The sequence below is a fragment of the Chanodichthys erythropterus genome, chromosome 23, assembly GCF_024489055.1.
Source record: "Chanodichthys erythropterus isolate Z2021 chromosome 23, ASM2448905v1, whole genome shotgun sequence".
In the NCBI taxonomy this organism is placed as follows: Eukaryota; Metazoa; Chordata; class Actinopteri; order Cypriniformes; family Xenocyprididae; genus Chanodichthys; species Chanodichthys erythropterus.
Genome location: NC_090243.1, coordinates 26,950,600 through 26,968,896, shown reverse-complemented (window position 1 = coordinate 26,968,896; position 18,297 = coordinate 26,950,600). Strand labels below are relative to the sequence as shown.

The window sequence follows — 18,297 nt, the reverse complement described above, 5'->3', positions numbered from 1 at the left end:
CTGTATGGGTTTGTGTTTGGAACAACTTTGAGGGAAATTTTGGTGGTGTGCAAACCTCAGTTGTTCAGTCTATGATGTCCAGTTTTACTTCTGTAATCATTTAGTGTGCATGTTCGATAGTGTGTGCACAACTACAACCTACCTATATGGACCAAATTCAGACTTTCAGCTGACTCAAAAAGTGAGCTTGAATTGAAAAAGACCCAATTGTTGTTCTTGTTCAGTATGTGTACATGTGAGAAAGCTGCTTAAAGGGATAGTTCACCCAAAAATGATTATGAGTAAATCATGATTATCCCATGATTACAGGGTGTGGGGGGGGTTTACATAATACGTATGGATTACATAAAAGTAATCCATACAGCTCCAGGGGGTTAATAAAGGCCTTCTGAAGCAAAGCGATGTGTTTTTGTAAGAAAAATATTTAAAACTTTATAAATTCAAATAACTAGCTTCCAGCAGACGACCTACCATTATAAAGCTTGGAAGAGCCAGGATATTTTTAAATATATATCTCAGATTGTGTTCGTCTGAAAGAAGATAGTCATATACACCTAGGATGGGTTGAGGGTGAGTAAATCATGGGATCATGTTCATTTTTGGGTGAACTATCCCTTTAATGCAAGTTCACGTTTACATGCACTGCATTACTGTCACACCATTGACTAAGTGATTACGTTTTTACACATACTTTAAGGGATAGTTCACCCAAAAATGAAAATTTGATGTTTATCTGCTTACCCCCAGGGCATCCAAGATGTAGGTGACTTTGTTTTCTTCAGTATAACACAAATGATGATTTTTAACTGTAAGTCTTATAATGCGAGTGAATGGTAACACAATCTATAAGAGTCAAAAAACATGCACAGACAAATCCAAATTAAACCCTGCGGCTCATGACGACACATTGATGTCCTAAGACACGAAACGATCGGTTTGTGCGAGAAACCACTACAAAGTCACCTACATCTTGGATGCCCTGGGGGGAAGCAGATAAACATCAAATTTTCATTTTTGGGTGAACTATCCCTTTAACTAGTGACTTACATGTTCATTAAAGTCAGCATAAAATGCGATATTCTTTTCTTCCCTATTGTGATGCTTATCCAAATGAAATGGCTTCTTGACCTAGAACAAATGTAAGGTGAGCCTTCTTTTTGTACCTGTGGAATTGACTGAATGGTTGGATGGTTGTGGTTTGCTATTGATGGATCTTGTGTCTACATTCCGATTGGTTGCCGCTGAACCGCGTTATAGCTCATTACCATAAAGTTGACCTGACTTCAACTCTCCTCGATGCTCTCACCGTCCAAGACGCACCGCGTCGCTCTTGCCAGAGCTCACATAGGGCCCTATAAAAACTGTTTTATTTTTTTCCCAAATTCCGTTTTATTTTTTCCCAAATTCCGTTTTAATTTTTCTGGATTCTGTTTTTTTTTCCTTTTTATTTATTTTTTGACTCAAATTTAATGGTTAAATTTAATTTTAGCAATCAAAAGCATGTCTAATTAATTGAATTCTTAAAAACAACAATATTAATTAATTTAAAAATATTATTTTTTATTTTTTTTATTCAGAAGTTCTGCTGTGCATTTAATTTTTTCTGGCAATCAAATGAACGAATACCATTTAATTTATCTTTTAATCATGAAATTAATCTTTTTTGTCAAGCAATGTGTTGCACAAACAGAGCTTTACTGTTAAAATTAAAACATGGAAGAAACAGAGATTGTTTAAAATATATTTTAATAATTTATTATTAAATTAATTTATCTAAATTCTACTGTACAACAGTAATATGTTTGTCAAGTTAAATCAAACTTTTATTTTGACAGTTTTCCTAGAGCTTTAGTTTTTCTGTGTTTATGACGGTAGTTTTCTCAAACGAAGCGGTTAAATGCTGATGAAGTGACTTTCAGAGCAGCTCTGGAGATGAATTTGTGCGTTCATATAGTGAGGCGACAGAGGACAAAAACACTGCGAGCGTTGCATGTGCTTCAACGTGCGTGCGTGCGTGCGTGCGTGCAAGGCAGTGTGAGGTAAATGAAAGTGCGCTTCCGCGTCATTCATTTCAGAGGCACACAGGCATGCAGGATTCATGTTTAAATAATCTTTTTGCGGTTTAATATTCAGTCACTAGTCTATATCACAATTTAGTTTACGTGTACTGACCCGCTTTTAATTCATCAAAAATTTGACAAATTCCGTGACATTTGCGTTATATAGTAAATTCCGTTTTCATGAATGGATTCTGCGATTTCGTCCGCGATTCCGTGATCGCGGAAATTATAGGGCCCTACACGGTTTGAGAAGAGAGGAGATGTTGCTGCAAGAGGGGAAGTTATTTTGATTAAAGATAATGAGGGAACATGAATTTAAAAACGATGTGCACAAAATTCTATTATAATAAATACTGCAGTATGCCAAGAATGGTCAATTTGGTTTCATTGTGACTTTAAAGAATGGATGACAGAAAATCTTCTCTTCTCAACTCCTGTATGACTAAAAAATTCCCTGCTGCACTTAACCACACAGATTTCACATCTACAAAATTAATGCTTTTAACAGGTGAAGTGGATATAGTGGCTTTATCTTCCACTGTATCATCTTATTTCTAACAGATAGAAGTCCTGCCACAACGGAAAACAAGCTACCAGGAGACATTAGTGCACTGAATCCTGCAGCACTGCATTCAAATTCATCACAAGAGTGAACAAGATAAGTGCAAAACAGACACACCAAACACCTGTTTTTCTCTTGGCCTATTTAAAGATCAAGGTCAAATGCTAAAATATTTCAGTTTCTCCATTTTTCCTGTTCAAACACACAGGTGACGCATGTACGTTTATGTTATACAAACCCTATAGTACACACACACATCAACTTAAAATTCAACATGGAATCGTAATCGTAATTGTGACATATTAAAGGGATAGTTCACCCAAAAATGAAAATTTGATGTTTATCTGTTTACCCCCAGGGCATCCAAGATGTAGGTGACTTTGTTTCTTCAGTAGAACACAAATGATGATTTTTAACTCCCACCGTTGCGGTCTGTCAGTCTTATAATGCAAGTGAATGGGAACTCGAACAGTAAGAGTCGAAAAAACTTGCATTGACAAATCCAAATTAAACCCTGTGTCTCGTGACGACACATTGATGTCCTAAGACACGAAACGATCGGTTTGTGTGAGAAACCGAACAGTATTTATATCATTTTTTACCTCTAATACACCACTATGTCCAACTGCGTTCAGCACTCGCTTAGTGAGGTCTGATCGCGCTCTGACAATGGCAGTGATGTCTAGCACTCATTGATATGCGCGAGACATCACTGCCGTTGTCAGAGCAAGTTACACTTTTTCTGTAAGTTGAATATGGAAGGCGTAGGATGTAGCGTAAGTGTTTTGAAGTGCGAGAGGCGTTACACTTTCTTTGTAAGTTGAATACAGAAGGCGGTCGGTAAATATTTTACTTTATAGGGAAAGGGAACATGCAATGGTCACTACAAGTTTTAATTTAATTGTTTATGGTCATGTGACCCAGGGTGACAAGTCTTCATGATTCATTTTAAATCTAGATATGGCAGGAAAGTTGGAGTTAACGTATGAACAGAAGTCGTTTTGTTTTGTTGTGATATATTACACACATTTTTGTCATGCATTTCATATTACATTTTAAAAAGTTTCATAGGTAAGAGATGTGTTTAATGCTTATTATAAGGTTAAGAGCAGATCAAAAACATTTAAAGCACATTTTTAAAAACTTCATTATAAATGTACATACACACATGTGCCTTACTCCCTCTAAAGTCCCCACTTCAAGGGATCAGCCCTTCAGAGTGAGCAGGGCATAGGGATGCTCACCTCCGATTGGAATATGCCCAATGTCATGTAACATTTACCACAGGAAAGCCATTCAATGACCATAAACTTATTAGTTAGCTAGAAAAGTGACTTCTAGAAAGGAGCATCTTCCAAAGTTGAATAATCAAAGACTACTAATTAATCAGTGAATTAATCAATAATTAGTCGATTAATTGTTCTAATCATCATCATTAGATGAATCGATTATCAAAATAATTGTTTGTTGCAGCCCTATCTGATGGTGAGCTCAACAGCCTGTGGCTGTTTTCAGGCCCTGATAGGTGATGAAACGACACTGAAATATAAAGAGGAAATGGCACAACAGACTCGTCCATCACGGTTTAAATCAAACCACAATAAACTGAGATGCTTACCCATGAATCTCTGAATACAGAACCGAAAACTGCATGATAACCATAAACACATTTTCTATTACCACTTTGTTCTCGTTTAGACCTTCTTTAAAAATAACATCTTAAAACTTACAACCACAGGCAACAGTATGGACAGAGCGCTCCTGTTGGGCACTTCATGTAGACATAGCTCTTACAACACACTTTTCACAATCTTGCCATCTTGTCTACAAACAATACTCAACATTCATCACAGAAGAATACTGTCATTTTTCTGAACCAACAAATGTCATTTGCAGCACATCTCAAATCTTCTATTCGGTGGTGGAAATTACAAAGTAAACAGTTTAAATACAAGGCCAATTTATTTGTCTTACTAAAGCTTTATGGATATCATTTCTACATCCTAATATTTCCAATATTTGTTCGCATAATTTCAGGTTGATTGGAAAATGATGCACAATAAAATATTCTGTTCACAAGCGATATTTACCAAGTTTTCTCTATTTTCTTCAAACATCATGTCTCAGATTTCATCTCAAGCTCTTCTGACATTTGTGTGTTCTTGGTTAATAAAGTACACTAAGATTTGGTAAAAAAATTTGATGGTCATGGTGGAAATGACAACAGCCGAGTCATACTTTGTTTTTAAAATAAATTTCATAATTTATGAAAATCTCTGTCTGAGAAAAATGTAAAAATAATAGTTAGTTACAGAAATTACTTGAAAACTAGCAGAAATACAGTAAAAACTTATGTGACCTTCATATAGCACAAAAAAGTTATTTTTAATTAAAAAACAACAACAACAACAACAACAACAACAATCATCTTTGGGCTATAAAAGTGTTCACACATAAAAGTTTCTCCCATGTGACCTCATTGTGTTTGCTTGAGCAGGTTTAACTATATGGGCTTACTCAAGCAAACACCATTGCTGTGAAACAGAGAACAGAAACACGTGTTGAGTAAATTAGGGCAGATTTAAGTATTGCAGCAGTTTCCTGAGACACACTACTTCCATCTTTTCAGTGTCTTACACTTATTTTTATGTTATATAAGTCCAGAAACAGAAGTAAATATACATAAAAGCAAATGAAATGCAAGCCTGCTGTGTCATTGTGCATAATTAACACATTCTTGTGTTCCTGCGACTGTAACACACCTCAGTACTCAAGAGGGCGATAGAGTTACCTTCAAATGTCTGTGCCATTAAACCAATGTGTTATTTAGGTAGTTAATCATATTTAAACATGTCAAGCAAGATTCTCTTCAAAATGTTGCTCTGCCATAGCAGTAGTTCGTTACAGTGGCCCAGTAGTGCACAACACAACAAAATTAAAAAAGCAAACATTAGTTCACAACACAACGGAATCGAGCCACAACACAACGGAAACGAGCCTCAACGCGACGGAAACGAGCCTCAACACGACGGAAACGAGCCTCAACACGACGGAAACGAGCCTCAACACGACGGAAACGAGCCTCAACACGACGGAAACCGAGCCACAACACGACGGAAACGAGCCTCAACACGACGGAAACGAGCCTCAACACGACGGAAACGAGCCTCAACACGACGGAAACGAGCCTCAACACGACGGAAACCGAGCCACAACACGACGGAAACGAGCCTCAACACGACGGAAACCGAGCCACAACACGACGGAAACGAGCCTCAACACAACGGAAACGAGCCACAACACAACGGAAACGAGCCACAACACAACGGAAACGAGCCACAACACAACAAAATAAAGCCACAACAAAATAAAGCCACAACACAACAGAAACGAGCCACAACCCAACAAAATAAAGCCACAACACAACAAAATAAAGCCACAACACAACGGAAACGAGCCACAACACAACAAAATAAAGCCACAACACAACGAAATAAAGCCACAGCACAACGGAAACGAGCCACAACACAACGGAATCAAGCCACAACACAACAAAATAAAGCCACAACACAACGGAATAAAGCCACAACACAAAATAAAGCCACAACACAACGGAATAAAGCCATAACACAACGAAATAAAGCCACAACACAACGGAATAAAGCCACAACACAACGGAATAAAGCCACAACACAACAAAATAAAGCCACAACACAACGGAAACGAGCCACAACACAACGGAATCAAGCCACAACACAACAAAATAAAGCCACAACACAACGGAAACGAGCCACAACACAACGGAATAAAGCCACAACACAAAATAAAGCCACAACACAACGGAATAAAGCCATAACACAACGAAATAAAGCCACAACACAACGGAATAAAGCCACAACACAACAAAATAAAGCCACAACACAACGGAAACGAGCCACAACACAACGGAATAAAGCCACAACACAAAATAAAGCCACAACACAACGGAATAAAGCCATAACACAACGAAATAAAGCCACAACACAACGGAATAAAGCCACAACACAACGGAATAAAGCCACAACACAACAAAATAAAGCCACAACACAACGGAAACGAGCCACAACACAACGGAAACAAGCCACAACACAACGGAATCAAGCCACAACACAACAAAATAAAGCCACAACACAACGGAAACAAGCCACAACACAACGGAAACGAGCCACAACACAACAGAATCGAGCCACAACACAACACAACAAAATAAAGCCACAACACAACGGAAACAAGCCACAACACAACAAAATAAAGCCACAACACAACGGAAACGAGCCACAACACAACGGAAACAAGCCACAACACAACGGAATCAAGCCACAACACAACAAAATAAAGCCACAACACAACGGAAACAAGCCACAACACAACGGAAACGAGCCACAACACAACGGAAACAAGCCACAACACAACGGAAACAAGCCACAACACAACGGAAACGAGCCACAACACAACGGAAACGAGCCACAACACAACGGAAACAAGCCACAACACAACGGAAACGAGCCACAACACAACGGAAACAAGCCACAACACAACGGAAACAAGCCACAACACAACGGAAACGAGCCACAACACAACAAAATAAAGCCACAGCACAACGGAAACGAGCCACAACACAACAGAATCGAGCCACAACACAACACAACAAAATAAAGCCACAACACAACGGAAACAAGCCACAACACAACAAAATAAAGCCACAACACAACGGAAACGAGCCACAACACAACGGAAACAAGCCACAACACAACGGAATCAAGCCACAACACAACAAAATAAAGCCACAACACAACAAAATAAAGCCACAACACAACAAAATAAAGCCACAACACAACAAAATAAAGCCACAACACAACGGAAACAAGCCACAACACAACAAAATAAAGCCACAACACAACGGAAACGAGCCACAACACAACAAAATAAAGCCACAACACAACAAAATAAAGCCACAACACAACGGAAACGAGCCACAACACAACAAAATAAAGCCACAACACAACAAAATAAAGCCACAACACAACGGAATCAAGCCACAACACAACAAAATAAAGCCACAACACAACAAAATAAAGCCACAACACAACAAAATAAAGCCACAACACAACGGAAACAAGCCACAACACAACAAAATAAAGCCACAACACAACGGAAACGAGCCACAACACAACAAAATAAAGCCACAACACAACAAAATAAAGCCACAACACAACGGAAACGAGCCACAACACAACGGAAACGAGCCACAACACAACGGAAACGAGCCACAACACAACGGAATCAAGCCACAACACAACAAAATAAAGCCACAACACAACAAAATAAAGCCACAACACAACGGAAACAAGCCACAACACAACAAAATAAAGCCACAACACAACGGAAACGAGCCACAACACAACAAAATAAAGCCACAACACAACAAAATAAAGCCACAACACAACGGAAACGAGCCACAACACAACAAAATAAAGCCACAACACAACGAAATAAAGCCACAGCACAACGGAAACGAGCCACAACACAACGGAATCAAGCCACAACACAACAAAATAAAGCCACAACACAACGGAATAAAGCCACAACACAAAATAAAGCCACAACACAACGGAATAAAGCCATAACACAACGAAATAAAGCCACAACACAACGGAATAAAGCCACAACACAACGGAATAAAGCCACAACACAACAAAATAAAGCCACAACACAACGGAAACGAGCCACAACACAACGGAATCAAGCCACAACACAACAAAATAAAGCCACAACACAACGGAAACGAGCCACAACACAACGGAATAAAGCCACAACACAAAATAAAGCCACAACACAACGGAATAAAGCCATAACACAACGAAATAAAGCCACAACACAACGGAATAAAGCCACAACACAACAAAATAAAGCCACAACACAACGGAAACGAGCCACAACACAACGGAATAAAGCCACAACACAAAATAAAGCCACAACACAACGGAATAAAGCCATAACACAACGAAATAAAGCCACAACACAACGGAATAAAGCCACAACACAACGGAATAAAGCCACAACACAACAAAATAAAGCCACAACACAACGGAAACGAGCCACAACACAACGGAAACAAGCCACAACACAACGGAATCAAGCCACAACACAACAAAATAAAGCCACAACACAACGGAAACAAGCCACAACACAACGGAAACGAGCCACAACACAACGGAAACGAGCCACAACACAACAAAATAAAGCCACAGCACAACGGAAACGAGCCACAACACAACAGAATCGAGCCACAACACAACACAACAAAATAAAGCCACAACACAACGGAAACAAGCCACAACACAACAAAATAAAGCCACAACACAACGGAAACGAGCCACAACACAACAAAATAAAGCCACAACACAACAAAATAAAGCCACAACACAACGGAAACGAGCCACAACACAACAAAATAAAGCCACAACACAACGAAATAAAGCCACAGCACAACGGAAACGAGCCACAACACAACGGAATCAAGCCACAACACAACAAAATAAAGCCATAACACAACGAAATAAAGCCACAACACAAAATAAAGCCACAACACAACGGAATAAAGCCATAACACAACGAAATAAAGCCACAACACAACGGAATAAAGCCACAACAGTACAGAAATGCTCCCGACCACTAGGGGGCTCTCAGAGCTCAGTATTGTTAGTATTCCTTGCAAATGTTTTATAGAGTCGGCAGTGATATGAATACCACGATCAACAGTATATAACCACTTTATATCGACATGAAATATTAATTCAAAATCACTTGAGTGCACAATAGCTTCATATTTATACCTGTGAATGATTTGACACGCTACCACAGCGAATGATGAAGGGAACGACAATTCCACCAAGTGGTTAAAACGTATAATTTGTAATCATTACAATGACTTTGTTTAACATTTAAAAACAGTCATATTCAAATTACAAAGCTCCCCCGCACCACCCCTATTAAAACATAATATTAAAATATAATATTTTAATATAAAATGTATATATTTTACTTAATATTAAAACAATGTATTACATCCATTTGAAAAAGAAAAAAAAATTTATAACATGTTTAAATTGTGCTGAATAAGCAAATATTCAGTATAGAACAAAACAAAACAAGTCACAGTAAAAGCATATTTCAGGCCAAGCACAGTCTTAGCAAACTTAAAGACCCAGAAATGTAATAATGCAGTAGCATTTGGCTTACTGCACTGACAAAAGCAGTGAAAGACAGACACGTGCGGCGACTCAATGCCACGTCACTGCAGGCGTCTGAACAGCAGGTGCTGCTCTGAGAGCTGGGGGTCGCAAGCACTGAAAGAGGCCGCTGTGTTTCCAGAAGCACGTTTGGGGACGGTGGGGTGAAGAAAAGAGATGAGTCCCCGCAGACCGCAGATACATCGTCCAATTTCAGTGAATCTAGTTCATGGGGTGACTCTCCTCATGGAGGAAATGGCAAAATATAAATAGCTGCTTTCACCATTTTCCCAACCCTTTCTCCTTGATCCCGGGCCCCTCGGCTCAGCGGGATCTGGGGCCTCAGACAAAATGTCTCTCACTCATTCATTCGAGTTTGCTCTCTAGCTCTCGCTCTTTTTTAACTTAATGAGAGGCTGTGGAGAGACCTGTCAGTGTGACAATAATTACAGAAACTGCACTGCTCACCAGCTGCAACAGGCCCCGGGCCCCCAAAACATCTATACACACAACTGTGAGGTCATGGAAAAAGCAAAAAAGAAAAAAGCTGCTACTGTATCTCAGCCGTCTCACAGACAGTGAATACTGGGTTGCTTTAATATGACTACAGCAGAGAATCAAATAACAGTAGTTATGACTGCTCATCCCTGTAATTCAGATAATGTCAAGCTCAGTCATACAGGCCTTACCCTGCGCCACCAGATAAACACAAAATACGCAGACTGACAGCACAGAAAGGGGTATATTAACAGCTGAGTCACTGGCTGGACCAGGTGTGTATGAATATGTGTGTGAAGAATTAAAATAAGAACGAAGGTGAGTCATGGGTTATTCTAAGGATACATTCACACAAGAATGAGTTTTCCATTTCACTGTGCTACTTAGGGTTGTCAGGGTACCAAAATTTCAGTAGTCGGTACCAACTGCCAGTAAAAAGTTTATGATTCTAAATACCAATTTCAGTACGAGAGCAAAAACTGTTGAATTAAAGGGACAGTTCACCCAAAAATGAAAATGATCCCATAATTTACTTGCACTCAAGCCATCCTAGGTGCATATGACTATCTTCTTTCAGATGAACACAAATCAGAGATATATATTGACCCCTTAAGCCCAAAGTGTACCGGCGGCGGGACACCACCACCCACGAAAAAATTCATAATCAAATTACTAAGCAACCACTGACATTTTAAAGCTTAGAAACTTTTTAATGCATCCAACTACTCAGCTGAGTCATCCCGCTAAAACGGGGAGTACCGCCTTCTCTTTTTGCCTTGATCAACACAAAATAGGTGTCATTTGAAAGCTTAGAGTCTGAACTTTACAATGAATGTAGCCAATCTGATTAACTCCTAGTGCTGAGTTATTTGCTGAAAAAAAGTTTTCATAATTTATGAAATATTTTTTGTATTATGTACTGCAATGTGTCAAAAACATCATACAGCTCAGATAATCACGTGTTATATGTCATTTGAAAGGTTTCAGAGTAGAATACAACGAGTGTAATTGTTTTGGGCTTCGACTAAAAGTGAGCGAGTACGTGAAGCCCCGCAAGACCCATATGTAAATAATATACCGATGCAGCATTTATGTCACGTTTACACTCGTAACTTCATGAAACATGCTCCAATTGTGGAAATTTGCAGCAGATTCTCACGATTAAAACGAGTCCAACATCTACATAACCCAATAAGGCAATCACAAGATATGCCTCACGGAATTACGACACATAAAACCACACAAGCGCACAGATGCTAAACTAAAATGTAGCTTTCACGTGGCATTTTCAATAATAACTTCATAAAACATGCATAGATCGTAGAAAATGGCACATCATTACTTACAGTGGATGTTCCCGATTTAAATGAGTCACGAGATATTCCTCGTTAAAAACTGCCCATTATGGGGCGTCAAGGGCTAAACAAAATGGCTACCTTGGTTCCAAATGCTGTAACTTTTTATTTCTTCATGCGATAACCACAAAATTTGATCCAGATGCAGCTCACATGTAGTCGCAATTGTTCCCCTACCTTATTTCCTTCCTGAGATATTGCATGTCAAATTAGAAAGATATGTACAATTTCCCCTTTTTTTTGCCTTTTATTAGCAGTTTCTCAGCATGAGAATGTCCAAATTTAATTTATTTTTATTTAAAAATGTAATTTTTAAAACATTTAATTTAATTTTCTTTCAAACAATTCCAACCTTTTGACTCTCCATGCTATAGTTTTGGAGTTACGAGTCTTTACAAAAAAGCACATGCATCCATCATAAAAATAATCCATACGGCTCCAGGGGGTTAATAAAGGCCTTCTGAAGGGAAGCGATGCATTTTTGTAAGAAAAGTGTGGAATTTTGGTTTTGCTTCCATAGCCAAAAGGGAAGGGGGTATAAAACTCTGCGGTTTAGAAGGCTATTTTGTCATCCAACATCAAACACTTGATGGTTGAGTACATGGTGTTTACAGTACGTCATTTGGGACACAACAAGACAGATACGGTAAACAACAACAAATAAAGGTGCAGGAGTTGACACTCTGACAGGAGGTGAAGTGTGCAGATTTCTGCAGGGCAATGCACCGCACCCCACAGGCCACAAACAACACTTGTGATCAACTGGAAAAAAAAACATCCTGTAACAAATATTACCAAATAACTATTTTTACATTTCAGTAAGAAATTTTGGCAATGCATGTGCCTTGCTATGAAGTTGTGGGTGTTTGCCAGAGCTTTACTATGTGGTTGCTAAGGTGTTCTGGTTGTTAGCATGTTGCAATGCGGCTGTAAAAAAAAAAAAAAAAAACACAACAAAGAGAGCCCACGCTCAAGTCTCTGTGATATTCTGATCTGTTGATATGACTCGGGTCCCACCTTCAATGCAAGTATATGGAAATCTTTTGCCCATTTTATCTTCATGATCAGGCAAAAATCATCCCTTAGAAAAGTGATAGCACATCGCTCCTTAACATTCTGCATGATTTAAGGATATTATTATTCACAAGTAGTGTGGGAGGAGTTACAAAGCAAAAAATAATACTTGGCACTTTCCATGGAAAGGGTACAAATTGTCCCTGAAAATAAAAAAAATCATATAATGAAAGGGTTTTTTCTATCAATTTTCTATGGGTTTTTTCTTAGTTTGGGATGTATAACAGTTTAAAACCTTGCATTTATTCTGAATTTGCAACCCTGTTGCCAGAAGGGGTAACAGGGTTGCAAACTAAGCATGAATTTATCTTTCTATCAGTAAGGGCTTACTAATTTGGATCAAATGTTGTTTGTAATCATCAATAAACTTATATTTCCCAGAATTTAAAGAAAAAATATTGGTTTCACCATTATTTCTTACAATGGGTAACAGGGCTGAATGGTTGAGCGTGAACAGTAATGTGTGTAAAAAATATTAAAGGGATAGTTCACCTGTCATCAATTACTCACCCGTGTCATTCCACATCCGTAAGACCTTCGCTCATCTTCGGAACACAAAATAAGACATTTTATAATAAAATCTGAGAGCTTTCTGTCCCTCCATAGACACTAGGGCTGGGCATCGCGAATCGAGAAATGATTCTGGATCCATTCTGATATTTTCCGTATGTATCGAGATTCTCTCTAAAAACGAATCTGAGCTTAGTTTTCAACAGCAGATGGCGCTGTGTGCTTTAGAAACAGCTGTACTCTGCTTCCTTCCAATTCCTTATACACACACACAACTTCAACCTTCTATTAAATAATCACTTATAAAGTTTGAAAAGGTTGAAGTGAATTACAAGTAGGGCTGGGCGATATATCGCATGTGATTGTCACGCGCATTTTGTCAGTAAAGCCGGTTCCCTGATTACCGCTAAATCACCATCACCTGCTTTCAAATGGAGCGCCATTTAATAGACAGAACTGTAGATCACTGACAAGCTACGCAATATCATGTTCATTATCGAAGGCGATTCATTCATCCGGTAATCAGGGAACCGGCTTTACTGACGAAATGCGCATGACAATCGCATGCGATATATATCGCCCAGCCCTAATTACAAGGGTGTCTGCAGTGGGCTGTTTAAATTAATCTCACGTCATAAAAGCATTCTGAGGTGCGAATACATTCTCAGCCGAACGCACGAGTGCTCTTCTTAGTGAGCATTAGAGCATGTGCTTAAAAACTAAGCCCAGAATCGATTTGTGATGCATTTGGAAAATATCAGAATCGATCCATGAATCTTGATGCATCGATAATATTGTCCCAGCCCTAAAAGAGATCCAACACAACTACCACTTTCAAGCTCATGAAAGGTAGTAAAGACATCATTAAAGTAATCTATGTCACTCCAGTGATTTAACCTCAATTTTATGAAGCAACGCAAATGCCGCAAATTTGTTTGCACAAAAAAAACAATTTATTACTTACTAAAATATCAGACTGTCCTCCAAAAAAAAAAAAAAACAACCCTATAGGTCGTTTTTCAAGCACTTTATTACGACATATATTTATTTATATAAATAAATTAAAGTCATGCACCCTCTAGCTGGTGTAAAAACAATGACAGTCTTGTGTTACGTCTGTCATGAAATGATGTATGACTGTCGTTACCAATCAAAATAGGACTTTACACCATTTCTCCTATTTCCATTTAGCAAAACTCAAAAAAAAAAAAAATTATTAACGACTACATCCATCCCACCCCTAAACCTACCTTTAGTGATTTATAGTGCATATACACTTTATGAGCACGTGTTCCCTGGGATCGAACCCACGATTGCCTGATCACGATTGTATATATTGCAATGCTCTATCAATTAAACTACGTGAAACCCAAAGTATGATTAAAATGAAAGTGTCCTGTTGTCGATAGGGGCGCAACTTTAGTAAACGCTCATATGAGTCGGATTTCAGGGAAGTGACAAATGACCTATATAGGCGTATAGGTTGGAGAACTATTGACCTGCAATGCGTGTTCACGAGAGCATCACGACGCATGCGATTTGTGTTCATGAGAGAGATGACGCTTGAACATGCTTTGGATAATATTTTGTAAATAAAGTTTTTTGCACAAACAAAGCACTTGTGTCACTTCATAAAACTGAGTTTAAACCACTTGGGTCACATGGATTACCTTTCTGATGTCTACCTTTCTGGAGCTTGAAAGTGGTAATTGCGTTGAATCTCTTTGAAGGGACAGAAACTTCTCGAATTTCATTAAAAATATCTGAATTTGTGTTCTGAAGACAAATGAAGGTCATACGGGTGTGGAACGACATGAAGGTGAGTAATTAAAGCCAGAAATTTCATTTTTGGGTGAACTAACCCTTTAAGAATGAGATTATTTATTCGTCTAGCCATTATTCTGTATAGAAAAGGAACATATAAATGTAATTTCTTAACATTCCTTATTTTAAGGAATGTGAGGTGGGATAATTTCTTATCTAATATTTGTATCTTGTTTTCCAGTACAAATATCTAAACATTCTTAAATGGAGATACATTTACTTGAGAAGCAAAATTATTGAAGAGATTACATTTTTGACAATGTTAGACATTTTTTTCGTTTTAGGCAAAAAAAAAAAAAAAATGTATATCTTATATCATTTTGCTTCTCACGTAATCTTGATTTAAGAATATTCAGACAAAATGAGTTAAAAACCCATGTTACGCTCCTTAAAACTATGAATGTTAAGAAAAACATTACTTCTACCTTTTCTATGCCGAATAATGGGTAGAGGAGTAAATAATCTCATTCCAATGTCTTAATTGCAACTGTTTATTATTAATTTTAAGTTAGATCAAGCACACTAGACACTAAAGTGACTAGACTAGACCTTTTGTCATCTTGATCTGCGAGGAACTTCTGCGTTTGCTGAGAAATCTCACACAAATTTGATACTCACAGTGCAATGTTAAAGTAATGAAGAAAACATCAGGTACTGTAACATTACATTCAAATGAACAAAGCTGATTTATAAAAACAGATTCCACACTGAAATGACCAACAAACCAACTTTTCACATAGATGTTAAGTGCACACAGCAAATAAGATCTAGTGGTTTTCTCTGTCTATTTGATGTTGTGTTGATAACAGTTGCATAATATATCAACATGCAGAAAGAAATTCTCAGATAACGATCAGATAACTATAAAGAGAGCTCATCTAAACAGATGTCAGAGTCTAAAATCATAATCACATGCAATGGACAATGTCCAAATTTCAATATTTGCAGATTAGAGCAAATAAAACAGCCTTTGACTTTAACAAAGAGCCTGTAAGGCTAACAGCACTGCATTGTGCTTTCAATGTTTTTCCAAGTAAATGCCATAACTAAACACCATAGCAGTTTGTGTATAATCCATGCTTTAAATATGGGCCACTTTCCAACATTTTCTTTATAAATCTATGGAGGTAAAGCAGTTTGTCCTGTAAATCACAGCAATGTGAGGCCTGACCACAGCCTAGACACAATCCCTTTACAATTGCACTGATTTATCCATGACACATTTCCAGGATTGTTCCTTTCTTCTTATATTTCTATCGTTATGATCATTATTTCTAACCAGGAGAGCCATCAGATTTACTGCTTTAGCTCTGTGCGCTCCAATCAGACCATAAACTCCCATAAATATCTGTCATCTTACCCTTAAATGATCCGATGTGCACCCCTGCCTCCCGTGACTCCAGCACACACTCGATGATCAGCACTATTTATATTACAGGCGTGTTTTTCAGCTACATATTCGCAGATGGGTTCATGGGAAGGGTTTTCTGTGTATCCAGCGTGAGAACTGCGGCTCGACTCACCGCACCGCTGCGCTATCTAACCTGATGAGGAGAACCGTGATGTCTCCAGCTTACTCGCTCACCCATTGGTTAACCAAGAGCGATCTCTCTGCTCATTGGTCAGTGCACACGTCCATCAATTGTACATACTGGGCTCGTCCCGAAAGTCCCAATATAGAACACGGGGCAATGTAGAGTTTCGGTAGTAGGTCAGTTTAGTAATTCCCAATGTATGCAATAATCATAATTATTATGTTATGTTATGTTATGTTATGTTATGTTATGTTATGTTATGTTATGTTATGTTATGTTATGTTATGTTAGGTTATGTTATGTTATGTTATGTCAAACGATTAATCAAAAATAAAAAAATGTATAATATATGTATATATCACTATATATATATATATATATATATATATATATATATATATATATATATATATATATATATATATATATATATATATATATATATATATATATATATATATTATATTATGTGTAGTGCTGTCGAATGATTAATCGTGATTAATCGCATCCAAAATATTTTTATAATATATGTATATATTATATTATATTATATTATATTATATTATATTATATTATATTATATTATATTATATTATATTATATTATATTATATTATATTATATTATATATAGTGCTGTCAAACGATTAATCGTGATTAATCACATCCAAAATAACAGTATTGTTTCAATATATATATATATATATATATATATATATATATATATATATATATATATATATATATATATATATAAAATGTATAGTGCTGTCGAATGATTAATCGTGATTAATCGCATCCAAAATATTTTTTATAATATATGTATATATTACATAATATATATTATATTATATTATATTATATTATATTATATTATATTATATTATATTATATTATATTATATTATATTATATTATATTATATTATATATAGTGCTGTCAAACGATTAATCGTGATTAATCACATCCAAAATAACAGTATTGTTTCAAAATATATGTGCATATATATATATATATATATATATATATATATATATATATATATATATATATATATATATATATATATATATAAAGAGAGAAAAGTGTTATATTTATATATAAAATATTTATATTGTGATTAATCATTTGACAGCACTAATATTATATTATATTATATTACATTATATTACATTACATTACATTATATTATATTATATTATATTATATTATATTATATTATATTATATTATATTATATTATATTATATTATATTATATTATATTATATTATATATAGGGCTGTCAAACGATTCATCGTGATTAATCACATCCAAAATAACAGTATTGTTTCAAAATATATGTGCATATATATATATATATATATATATATATATATATATATATAAAGAGAGAAAAGTGTTATATTTATATATAAAATATTTAGATTGTGATTAATCATTTGACAGCACTAATATTATATTATATTATATTATATTATATTATATTATATTATATTATATTATATTATATTATATTATATTATTTTATATTATATTATATTATATTATATTATATTATATTAAAAGACATTATTTCACACAGTAAAAGAGATTATTTCACACACATTTTG

At 36.4% G+C, this 18,297-nt stretch overlaps 1 protein-coding gene across 2 annotated transcripts in view; it reads right to left on the bottom strand.

Annotated features, from left to right (window-relative positions):
• The window catches only part of nck1b (NCK adaptor protein 1b), a 68,051-nt gene extending 51,383 nt beyond the window's left edge, over positions 1–16,668 (bottom strand). Inside the window, exon 1 of one of the 2 annotated variants that reach the window (XM_067378161.1) lies at positions 16,515–16,668. The gene's annotated coding sequence lies outside the window, so the exon portion shown is untranslated. Of the gene's footprint in view, positions 1–4,240; positions 4,259–16,514 lie in introns of those variants that run through there. The other variant, XM_067378165.1, reaches the window with a different exon arrangement.
• Between the last annotated feature and the right edge of the window lie 1,629 nt (positions 16,669–18,297).